General features: G+C 58.4%; 1 pseudogene; it reads left to right on the top strand.

Moving 5' to 3' along the window:
- The first annotated feature begins 497 nt into the window (after window positions 1–497).
- Window positions 498–8,520, top strand: LOC136581071 (probable type III restriction-modification enzyme HindVI Mod subunit; annotated as a pseudogene).
- The last annotated feature ends 561 nt before the right edge of the window (window positions 8,521–9,081 follow it).

The raw sequence follows: 9,081 nt of genomic DNA, 5'->3' as shown, positions 1-9,081 counted from the left end.
TCAGCCGGCCAGTCGGCGGGGCAACCAATCAGCCGGCGAGCCAGCCAATCAGCCGGCGGGGCAACCAATCAGCCGGCGGGGCAACCAATCAGCCGGCGGGGCAACCAATCAGCCGGCGGGGCAACCAATCAGCCGGCGGGGCAACCAATCAGCCGGCGGGGCAACCAATCAGCCGGCGGGGCAACCAATCAGCCGGCGAGCCGGCCAATCAGCCGGCGAGCCGGCCAATCAGCCGGCGAGCCGGCCAATCAGCCGGCGAGTCGGCCAATCAGCCGGCGAGCCGGCGAGTCAGCCGGCGAGTCAGTCAGCGAGTCAGCCAGCGAGTCAGCCAGCGAGTCAGCCAGCGAGTCAGCCAGCGAGTCAGTCAGCGAGTCAGTCAGCGAGTCAGTCAGCGAGTCAGTCAGCGAGTCAGTCAGCCAGTCAGTCAGCCAGTCAGCCAGTCAGCCAGTCAGCCAGTCAGCGAGCCAGTCAGTCAGCGAGCCAGTCAGTCAGCGAGCCAGTCAGTCAGCGAGCCAGTCAGTCAGCGAGCCAGTCAGTCAGCGAGCCAGTCAGTCAGCGAGCCAGTCAGTCAGCGAGCCAGTCAGTCAGCGAGCCAGTCAGTCAGCGAGCCAGTCAGTCAGCGAGCCAGTCAGTCAGCGAGCCAGTCAGTCAGCGAGCCAGTCAGTCAGCGAGCCAGTCAGTCAGCGAGCCAGTCAGTCAGCGAGCCAGTCAGTCAGCGAGCCAGTCAGTCAGCGAGCCAGTCAGTCAGCGAGCCAGTCAGTCAGCGAGCCAGTCAGTCAGCGAGCCAGTCAGTCAGCGAGCCAGTCAGTCAGCGAGCCAGTCAGTCAGCGAGTCAGCCAGTCAGCGAGTCAGTCAGTCAGCCAGTCAGCGAGTCAGTCAGTCAGTCAGCGAGTCAGCCAGTCAGTCAGCGAGTCAGCCAGTCAGTCAGCGAGTCAGCCAGTCAGTCAGCGAGTCAGTCAGCGAGTCAGCGAGTCAGCCAGTCAGCGAGTCAGCCAGTCAGCCAGTCAGCCAGTCAGCCAGTCAGCCAGTCAGCCAGTCAGTCAGCCAGTCAGTCAGCGAGTCAGTCAGTCAGCGAGTCAGTCAGTCAGTCAGTCAGCGAGTCAGTCAGTCAGCGAGTCAGTCAGTCAGTCAGCGAGTCAGCCAGTCAGCGAGTCAGCCAGTCAGCGAGTCAGCCAGTCAGCCAGTCAGCGAGTCAGCCAGTCAGTCAGTCAGCGAGTCAGCCAGTCAGTCAGCCAGTCAGTCAGCGAGTCAGTCAGCGAGTCAGTCAGCGAGTCAGTCAGCGAGTCAGTCAGCGAGTCAGTCAGCGAGTCAGTCAGCGAGTCAGTCAGCGAGTCAGTCAGCGAGTCAGTCAGTCAGTCAGCGAGTCAGTCAGTCAGCGAGTCAGTCAGTCAGCGAGTCAGTCAGTCAGCCAGTCAGCGAGTCAGCCAGTCAGCGAGTCAGCCAGTCAGCGAGTCAGCCAGTCAGCGAGTCAGCCAGTCAGCGAGTCAGCCAGTCAGCGAGTCAGCCAGTCAGTCAGTCAGCGAGTCAGCCAGTCAGTCAGCCAGTCAGTCAGCGAGTCAGTCAGCGAGTCAGTCAGCGAGTCAGTCAGCGAGTCAGTCAGCGAGTCAGTCAGCGAGTCAGTCAGCGAGTCAGTCAGCGAGTCAGTCAGCGAGTCAGTCAGCGAGTCAGTCAGCGAGTCAGTCAGCGAGTCAGTCAGCGAGTCAGTCAGCGAGTCAGTCAGCGAGTCAGTCAGTCAGTCAGCGAGTCAGCCAGTCAGCGAGTCAGCCAGTCAGCGAGTCAGCCAGTCAGTCAGTCAGCGAGTCAGCCAGTCAGTCAGCCAGTCAGTCAGCGAGTCAGTCAGCGAGTCAGTCAGCGAGTCAGTCAGCGAGTCAGTCAGCGAGTCAGTCAGTCAGTCAGCGAGTCAGTCAGTCAGCGAGTCAGTCAGTCAGCGAGTCAGTCAGTCAGCCAGTCAGCGAGTCAGCCAGTCAGCGAGTCAGCCAGTCAGCGAGTCAGCCAGTCAGCGAGTCAGCCAGTCAGCGAGTCAGCCAGTCAGCGAGTCAGCCAGTCAGTCAGTCAGCGAGTCAGCCAGTCAGTCAGCGAGTCAGTCAGCGAGTCAGTCAGCGAGTCAGTCAGCCAGTCAGCGAGTCAGTCAGCCAGTCAGCGAGTCAGTCAGCCAGTCAGCGAGTCAGCCAGCCAGTCAGCGAGTCAGCCAGTCAGCGAGTCAGCCAGTCAGCGAGTCAGCCAGTCAGCGAGTCAGCCAGTCAGCGAGTCAGCCAGTCAGCGAGTCAGCCAGTCAGCCAGTCAGCGAGTCAGTCAGTCAGCGAGTCAGTCAGTCAGCCAGTCAGCCAGTCAGTCAGTCAGCGAGTCAGTCAGTCAGCGAGTCAGTCAGTCAGCGAGTCAGTCAGTCAGCGAGTCAGTCAGCGAGTCAGTCAGCGAGTCAGTCAGCGAGTCAGTCAGCGAGTCAGTCAGCGAGTCAGTCAGCGAGTCAGTCAGCGAGTCAGTCAGCGAGTCAGTCAGCGAGTCAGTCAGTCAGTCAGCGAGTCAGTCAGTCAGTCAGCGAGTCAGTCAGTCAGCGAGTCAGTCAGTCAGCGAGTCAGCCAGTCAGCGAGTCAGCCAGTCAGCGAGTCAGCCAGTCAGCGAGTCAGCCAGTCAGCGAGTCAGCCAGTCAGCGAGTCAGCCAGTCAGCGAGTCAGCCAGTCAGCGAGTCAGCCAGTCAGCGAGTCAGCCAGTCAGCGAGTCAGCCAGTCAGCGAGTCAGCCAGTCAGCCAGTCAGCGAGTCAGCGAGTCAGCCAGTCAGCCAGTCAGCCAGTCAGCCAGTCAGCGAGTCAGCCAGTCAGCCAGTCAGCGAGTCAGCCAGTCAGCGAGTCAGCCAGTCAGCGAGTCAGCCAGTCAGCGAGTCAGCCAGTCAGCGAGTCAGCCAGTCAGCGAGTCAGCCAGTCAGCGAGTCAGTCAGTCAGTCAGCCAGCGAGTCAGTCAGTCAGTCAGTCAGCGAGTCAGTCAGTCAGTCAGTCAGCGAGTCAGTCAGTCAGCGAGTCAGTCAGTCAGTCAGTCAGCGAGTCAGTCAGTCAGTCAGTCAGCGAGTCAGTCAGTCAGTCAGTCAGCGAGTCAGCCAGTCAGCCAGCGAGTCAGTCAGCGAGTCAGTCAGCGAGTCAGTCAGCGAGTCAGTCAGCGAGTCAGTCAGCGAGTCAGTCAGCGAGTCAGTCAGCGAGTCAGTCAGCGAGTCAGTCAGCGAGTCAGTCAGCGAGTCAGTCAGCGAGTCAGTCAGCGAGTCAGTCAGCGAGTCAGTCAGCGAGTCAGTCAGCGAGTCAGTCAGCGAGTCAGTCAGCGAGTCAGTCAGCGAGTCAGTCAGTCAGTCAGTCAGTCAGTCAGTCAGTCAGCCAGTCAGTCAGCCAGTCAGCGAGTGAGTCAGTCAGTCAGTCAGCGAGTCAGTCAGTCAGTCAGCGAGTCAGTCAGTCAGTCAGTCAGCGAGTCAGTCAGTCAGTCAGTCAGCGAGTCAGTCAGTCAGCGAGTCAGTCAGCCAGTCAGCGAGTCAGTCAGCCAGTCAGCGAGTCAGTCAGCCAGTCAGCGAGTCAGTCAGCCAGTCAGCGAGTCAGTCAGCCAGTCAGCGAGTCAGTCAGCCAGTCAGCGAGTCAGTCAGCCAGTCAGCGAGTCAGCCAGTCAGCGAGTCAGCCAGTCAGCGAGTCAGTCAGTCAGCGAGTCAGTCAGTCAGCGAGTCAGTCAGTCAGCGAGTCAGTCAGTCAGCGAGTCAGTCAGTCAGTCAGCGAGTCAGTCAGTCAGTCAGCGAGTCAGTCAGTCAGTCAGCGAGTCAGTCAGTCAGTCAGCGAGTCAGTCAGTCAGTCAGCGAGTCAGTCAGTCAGTCAGCGAGTCAGTCAGTCAGTCAGCGAGTCAGTCAGTCAGTCAGCGAGTCAGTCAGCCAGTCAGCGAGTCAGTCAGCCAGTCAGCGAGTCAGTCAGCCAGTCAGCGAGTCAGTCAGCCAGTCAGCGAGTCAGTCAGTCAGCGAGTCAGCCAGTCAGCCAGTCAGCCAGTCAGCCAGTCAGCCAGTCAGCCAGTCAGCCAGTCAGTCAGTCAGTCAGCGAGTCAGTCAGTCAGCCAGTCAGCCAGTCAGTCAGTCAGCGAGTCAGTCAGTCAGCCAGTCAGCCAGTCAGCGAGTCAGTCAGCCAGTCAGCGAGTCAGTCAGTCAGCGAGTCAGCCAGTCAGCCAGTCAGCCAGTCAGCCAGTCAGCCAGTCAGCCAGTCAGTCAGTCAGTCAGCGAGTCAGTCAGTCAGCCAGTCAGCCAGTCAGTCAGTCAGCGAGTCAGTCAGTCAGCGAGTCAGTCAGTCAGCGAGTCAGTCAGTCAGCGAGTCAGTCAGTCAGCGAGTCAGTCAGTCAGCGAGTCAGTCAGTCAGCGAGTCAGTCAGTCAGCGAGTCAGTCAGTCAGCGAGTCAGTCAGTCAGTCAGCGAGTCAGTCAGTCAGTCAGCGAGTCAGTCAGTCAGCGAGTCAGTCAGTCAGTCAGCGAGTCAGTCAGTCAGCGAGTCAGTCAGTCAGCGAGTCAGTCAGTCAGCGAGTCAGTCAGTCAGCGAGTCAGTCAGTCAGCGAGTCAGTCAGTCAGCGAGTCAGTCAGTCAGCCAGTCAGTCAGTCAGCCAGTCAGCGAGTCAGTCAGTCAGCGAGTCAGTCAGTCAGCGAGTCAGTCAGTCAGTCAGCGAGTCAGTCAGTCAGTCAGCGAGTCAGTCAGTCAGTCAGCGAGTCAGTCAGCCAGTCAGCGAGTCAGTCAGCCAGTCAGCGAGTCAGTCAGCCAGTCAGCCAGTCAGCGAGTCAGTCAGCCAGTCAGCGAGTCAGCGAGTCAGTCAGTCAGCGAGTCAGCCAGTCAGCGAGTCAGCCAGTCAGCGAGTCAGCCAGTCAGCCAGTCAGCGAGTCAGTCAGTCAGCGAGTCAGTCAGTCAGCGAGTCAGTCAGTCAGCCAGTCAGCCAGTCAGTCAGTCAGCGAGTCAGTCAGTCAGCGAGTCAGTCAGTCAGCGAGTCAGTCAGTCAGCGAGTCAGTCAGTCAGCGAGTCAGTCAGTCAGCGAGTCAGTCAGTCAGTCAGCGAGTCAGTCAGTCAGCGAGTCAGTCAGTCAGCGAGTCAGTCAGTCAGCGAGTCAGTCAGTCAGCGAGTCAGTCAGTCAGCGAGTCAGTCAGTCAGCGAGTCAGTCAGTCAGCGAGTCAGTCAGTCAGCGAGTCAGCGAGTCAGTCAGTCAGCGAGTCAGTCAGTCAGCGAGTCAGTCAGTCAGCGAGTCAGTCAGTCAGCGAGTCAGTCAGTCAGCGAGTCAGTCAGTCAGCGAGTCAGTCAGTCAGCGAGTCAGTCAGTCAGCGAGTCAGTCAGTCAGTCAGCGAGTCAGTCAGTCAGTCAGCGAGTCAGTCAGTCAGTCAGCGAGTCAGTCAGTCAGCGAGTCAGCGAGTCAGTCAGTCAGCGAGTCAGCGAGTCAGTCAGCCAGTCAGCGAGTCAGCCAGTCAGTCAGCCAGTCAGTCAGCCAGTCAGCCAGCCAGCCAGCCAGCCAGTCAGTCAGCCAGCCAGTCAGTCAGTCAGTCAGCGAGTCAGTCAGCCAGTCAGCGAGTCAGTCAGCCAGTCAGCGAGTCAGTCAGCCAGTCAGCGAGTCAGTCAGCCAGTCAGCGAGTCAGTCAGCCAGTCAGCGAGTCAGCCAGTCAGCGAGTCAGTCAGTCAGTCAGCGAGTCAGTCAGTCAGTCAGCGAGTCAGTCAGTCAGTCAGCGAGTCAGTCAGTCAGCGAGTCAGTCAGTCAGTCAGCGAGTCAGTCAGTCAGCGAGTCAGTCAGTCAGCGAGTCAGTCAGTCAGTCAGCGAGTCAGTCAGTCAGCGAGTCAGTCAGTCAGCGAGTCAGTCAGTCAGTCAGTCAGCGAGTCAGTCAGTCAGCCAGTCAGCCAGTCAGTCAGTCAGCGAGTCAGTCAGTCAGCGAGTCAGTCAGTCAGCGAGTCAGTCAGTCAGCGAGTCAGTCAGTCAGCGAGTCAGTCAGTCAGCGAGTCAGTCAGTCAGTCAGCGAGTCAGTCAGTCAGTCAGCGAGTCAGTCAGTCAGTCAGCGAGTCAGTCAGTCAGTCAGCGAGTCAGTCAGTCAGTCAGCGAGTCAGCCAGTCAGTCAGTCAGCGAGTCAGCCAGTCAGTCAGCCAGTCAGCGAGTCAGCCAGCCAGCCAGTCAGCCAGCCAGTCAGCCAGTCAGTCAGCGAGTCAGCGAGTCAGTCAGTCAGCGAGTCAGTCAGTCAGCGAGTCAGTCAGTCAGCGAGTCAGTCAGTCAGCGAGTCAGTCAGTCAGCGAGTCAGTCAGTCAGCGAGTCAGTCAGTCAGCGAGTCAGTCAGTCAGCGAGTCAGTCAGTCAGCGAGTCAGTCAGTCAGCGAGTCAGTCAGTCAGCGAGTCAGTCAGTCAGCGAGTCAGTCAGTCAGCGAGTCAGTCAGTCAGCGAGTCAGTCAGTCAGCGAGTCAGTCAGTCAGCGAGTCAGTCAGTCAGTCAGCGAGTCAGTCAGTCAGTCAGCGAGTCAGTCAGTCAGTCAGTCAGTCAGTCAGCGAATCAGTCAGTCAGTCAGCGAGTCAGTCAGTCAGTCAGCGAGTCAGCCAGTCAGTCAGTCAGCGAGTCAGCCAGTCAGTCAGCCAGTCAGCGAGTCAGCCAGTCAGCCAGTCAGCCAGCCAGTCAGCCAGTCAGTCAGCGAGTCAGCGAGTCAGTCAGTCAGCGAGTCAGTCAGTCAGCGAGTCAGTCAGTCAGCGAGTCAGTCAGTCAGCGAGTCAGTCAGTCAGCGAGTCAGTCAGTCAGCGAGTCAGTCAGTCAGCGAGTCAGTCAGTCAGCGAGTCAGTCAGTCAGCGAGTCAGTCAGTCAGCGAGTCAGTCAGTCAGTCAGCGAGTCAGTCAGTCAGTCAGCGAGTCAGTCAGTCAGTCAGCGAGTCAGTCAGTCAGTCAGCGAGTCAGTCAGTCAGTCAGCGAGTCAGTCAGTCAGTCAGCGAGTCAGTCAGTCAGTCAGCGAGTCAGTCAGTCAGTCAGCGAGTCAGTCAGTCAGTCAGCGAGTCAGTCAGTCAGTCAGCGAGTCAGTCAGTCAGTCAGCGAGTCAGTCAGTCAGCGAGTCAGTCAGCGAGTCAGTCAGCGAGTCAGTCAGCGAGTCAGTCAGTCAGCGAGTCAGTCAGTCAGCGAGTCAGTCAGTCAGTCAGTCAGCGAGTCAGTCAGTCAGTCAGCGAGTCAGTCAGTCAGTCAGCGAGTCAGTCAGTCAGTCAGTCAGTCAGCCAGTCAGCCAGTCAGCCAGTCAGCCAGTCAGCCAGTCAGCCAGTCAGCCAGTCAGCCAGTCAGCCAGTCAGTCAGCCAGTCAGCTAGTCAGCTAGTCAGCCAGTCAGTCAGTGAGTCAGTCAGTCAGTCAATCAGCGAGTCAGTCAGCGAGTCAGTCAGTCAGCGAGTCAGTCAGTCAGCGAGTCAGTCAGCCAGCCAGTCAGTCAGTCAGTCAGCGAGTCAGCGAGTCAGTCAGTGAGTCAGTCAGTCAGTCAGCGAGTCAGTCAGCGAGTCAGTCAGTCAGCGAGTCAGTCAGTCAGCGAGTCAGTCAGTCAGCGAGTCAGTCAGCCAGCCAGTCAGTCAGTCAGTCAGCGAGTCAGCGAGTCAGTCAGTGAGTCAGTCAGTCAGTCAGCGAGTCAGTCAGCGAGTCAGTCAGTCAGTCAGCGAGTCAGTCAGTCAGTCAGCGAGTCAGTCAGTCAGTCAGCGAGTCAGTCAGTCAGTCAGCGAGTCAGTCAGTCAGTCAGCGAGTCAGTCAGTCAGTCAGCGAGTCAGTCAGTCAGTCAGCGAGTCAGTCAGTCAGTCAGCGAGTCAGTCAGTCAGTCAGCGAGTCAGTCAGTCAGTCAGCGAGTCAGTCAGTCAGTCAGTCAGCCAGTCAGCCAGTCAGCCAGTCAGCCAGTCAGCCAGTCAGCCAGTCAGCCAGTCAGCCAGTCAGCCAGTCAGCCAGTCAGCCAGTCAGCCAGTCAGTCAGCCAGTCAGCTAGTCAGCCAGTCAGTCAGTGAGTCAGTCAGTCAGTCAATCAGCGAGTCAGTCAGCGAGTCAGTCAGTCAGTCAGCGAGTCAGTCAGTCAGTCAGCGAGTCAGTCAGTCAGTCAGCGAGTCAGTCAGTCAGTCAGTCAGTCAGCCAGTCAGCCAGTCAGCCAGTCAGCCAGTCAGCCAGTCAGCCAGTCAGCCAGTCAGTCAGCCAGTCAGCCAGTCAGCCAGTCAGCTAGTCAGCCAGTCAGTCAGTGAGTCAGTCAGTCAGTCAGTCAGCGAGTCAGTCAGCGAGTCAGTCAGCGAGTCAGTCAGTCAGTCAGCGAGTCAGTCAGTCAGTCAGCGAGTCAGTCAGTCAGTCAGCGAGTCAGTCAGTCAGTCAGCGAGTCAGTCAGTCAGTCAGCGAGTCAGTCAGTCAGTCAGCGAGTCAGTCAGTCAGTCAGCGAGTCAGTCAGTCAGTCAGCCAGTCAGTCAGTCAGCCAGTCAGCCAGTCAGCCAGTCAGCCAGTCAGCCAGTCAGTCAGTCAGCCAGTCAGTCAGTCAGCCAGTCAGCCAGTCAGCTAGTCAGCCAGTCAGTCAGTGAGTCAGTCAGTCAGTCAATCAGCGAGTCAGCCAGTCAGCGAGTCAGTCAGTCAGCGAGTCAGTCAGTCAGTCAGCGAGTCAGTCAGTCAGTCAGCGAGTCAGTCAGTCAGTCAGCGAGTCAGTCAGTCAGTCAGCGAGTCAGTCAGTCAGTCAGCGAGTCAGTCAGTCAGTCAGCGAGTCAGTCAGTCAGTCAGCGAGTCAGTCAGTCAGTCAGCGAGTCAGTCAGTCAGTCAGCGAGTCAGTCAGTCAGTCAGCGAGTCAGTCAGTCAGTCAGCGAGTCAGTCAGTCAGTCAGCGAGTCAGTCAGTCAGCGAGTCAGTCAGTCAGCGAGTCAGTCAGTCAGCGAGTCAGTCAGTCAGCGAGTCAGTCAGTCAGCGAGTCAGCCAGTCAGCGAGTCAGCCAGTCAGCGAGTCAGTCAGTCAGCGAGTCAGCCAGTCAGCGAGTCAGTCAGTCAGCGAGTCAGTCAGTCAGCGAGTCAGTCAGTCAGCGAGTCAGTCAGTCAGCGAGTCAGTCAGTCAGCGAGTCAGTCAGTCAGCGAGTCAGTCAGTCAGCGAGTCAGTCAGTCAGC

The sequence above is a fragment of the Eleutherodactylus coqui genome, chromosome 10 (assembly GCF_035609145.1).
Source record: "Eleutherodactylus coqui strain aEleCoq1 chromosome 10, aEleCoq1.hap1, whole genome shotgun sequence".
Lineage (NCBI taxonomy): Eukaryota > Metazoa > Chordata > Amphibia > Anura > Eleutherodactylidae > Eleutherodactylus > Eleutherodactylus coqui.
The sequence above is the reverse complement of the archived record's forward strand: the minus strand, read 5'-3'. Positions and strand labels throughout refer to the sequence as shown.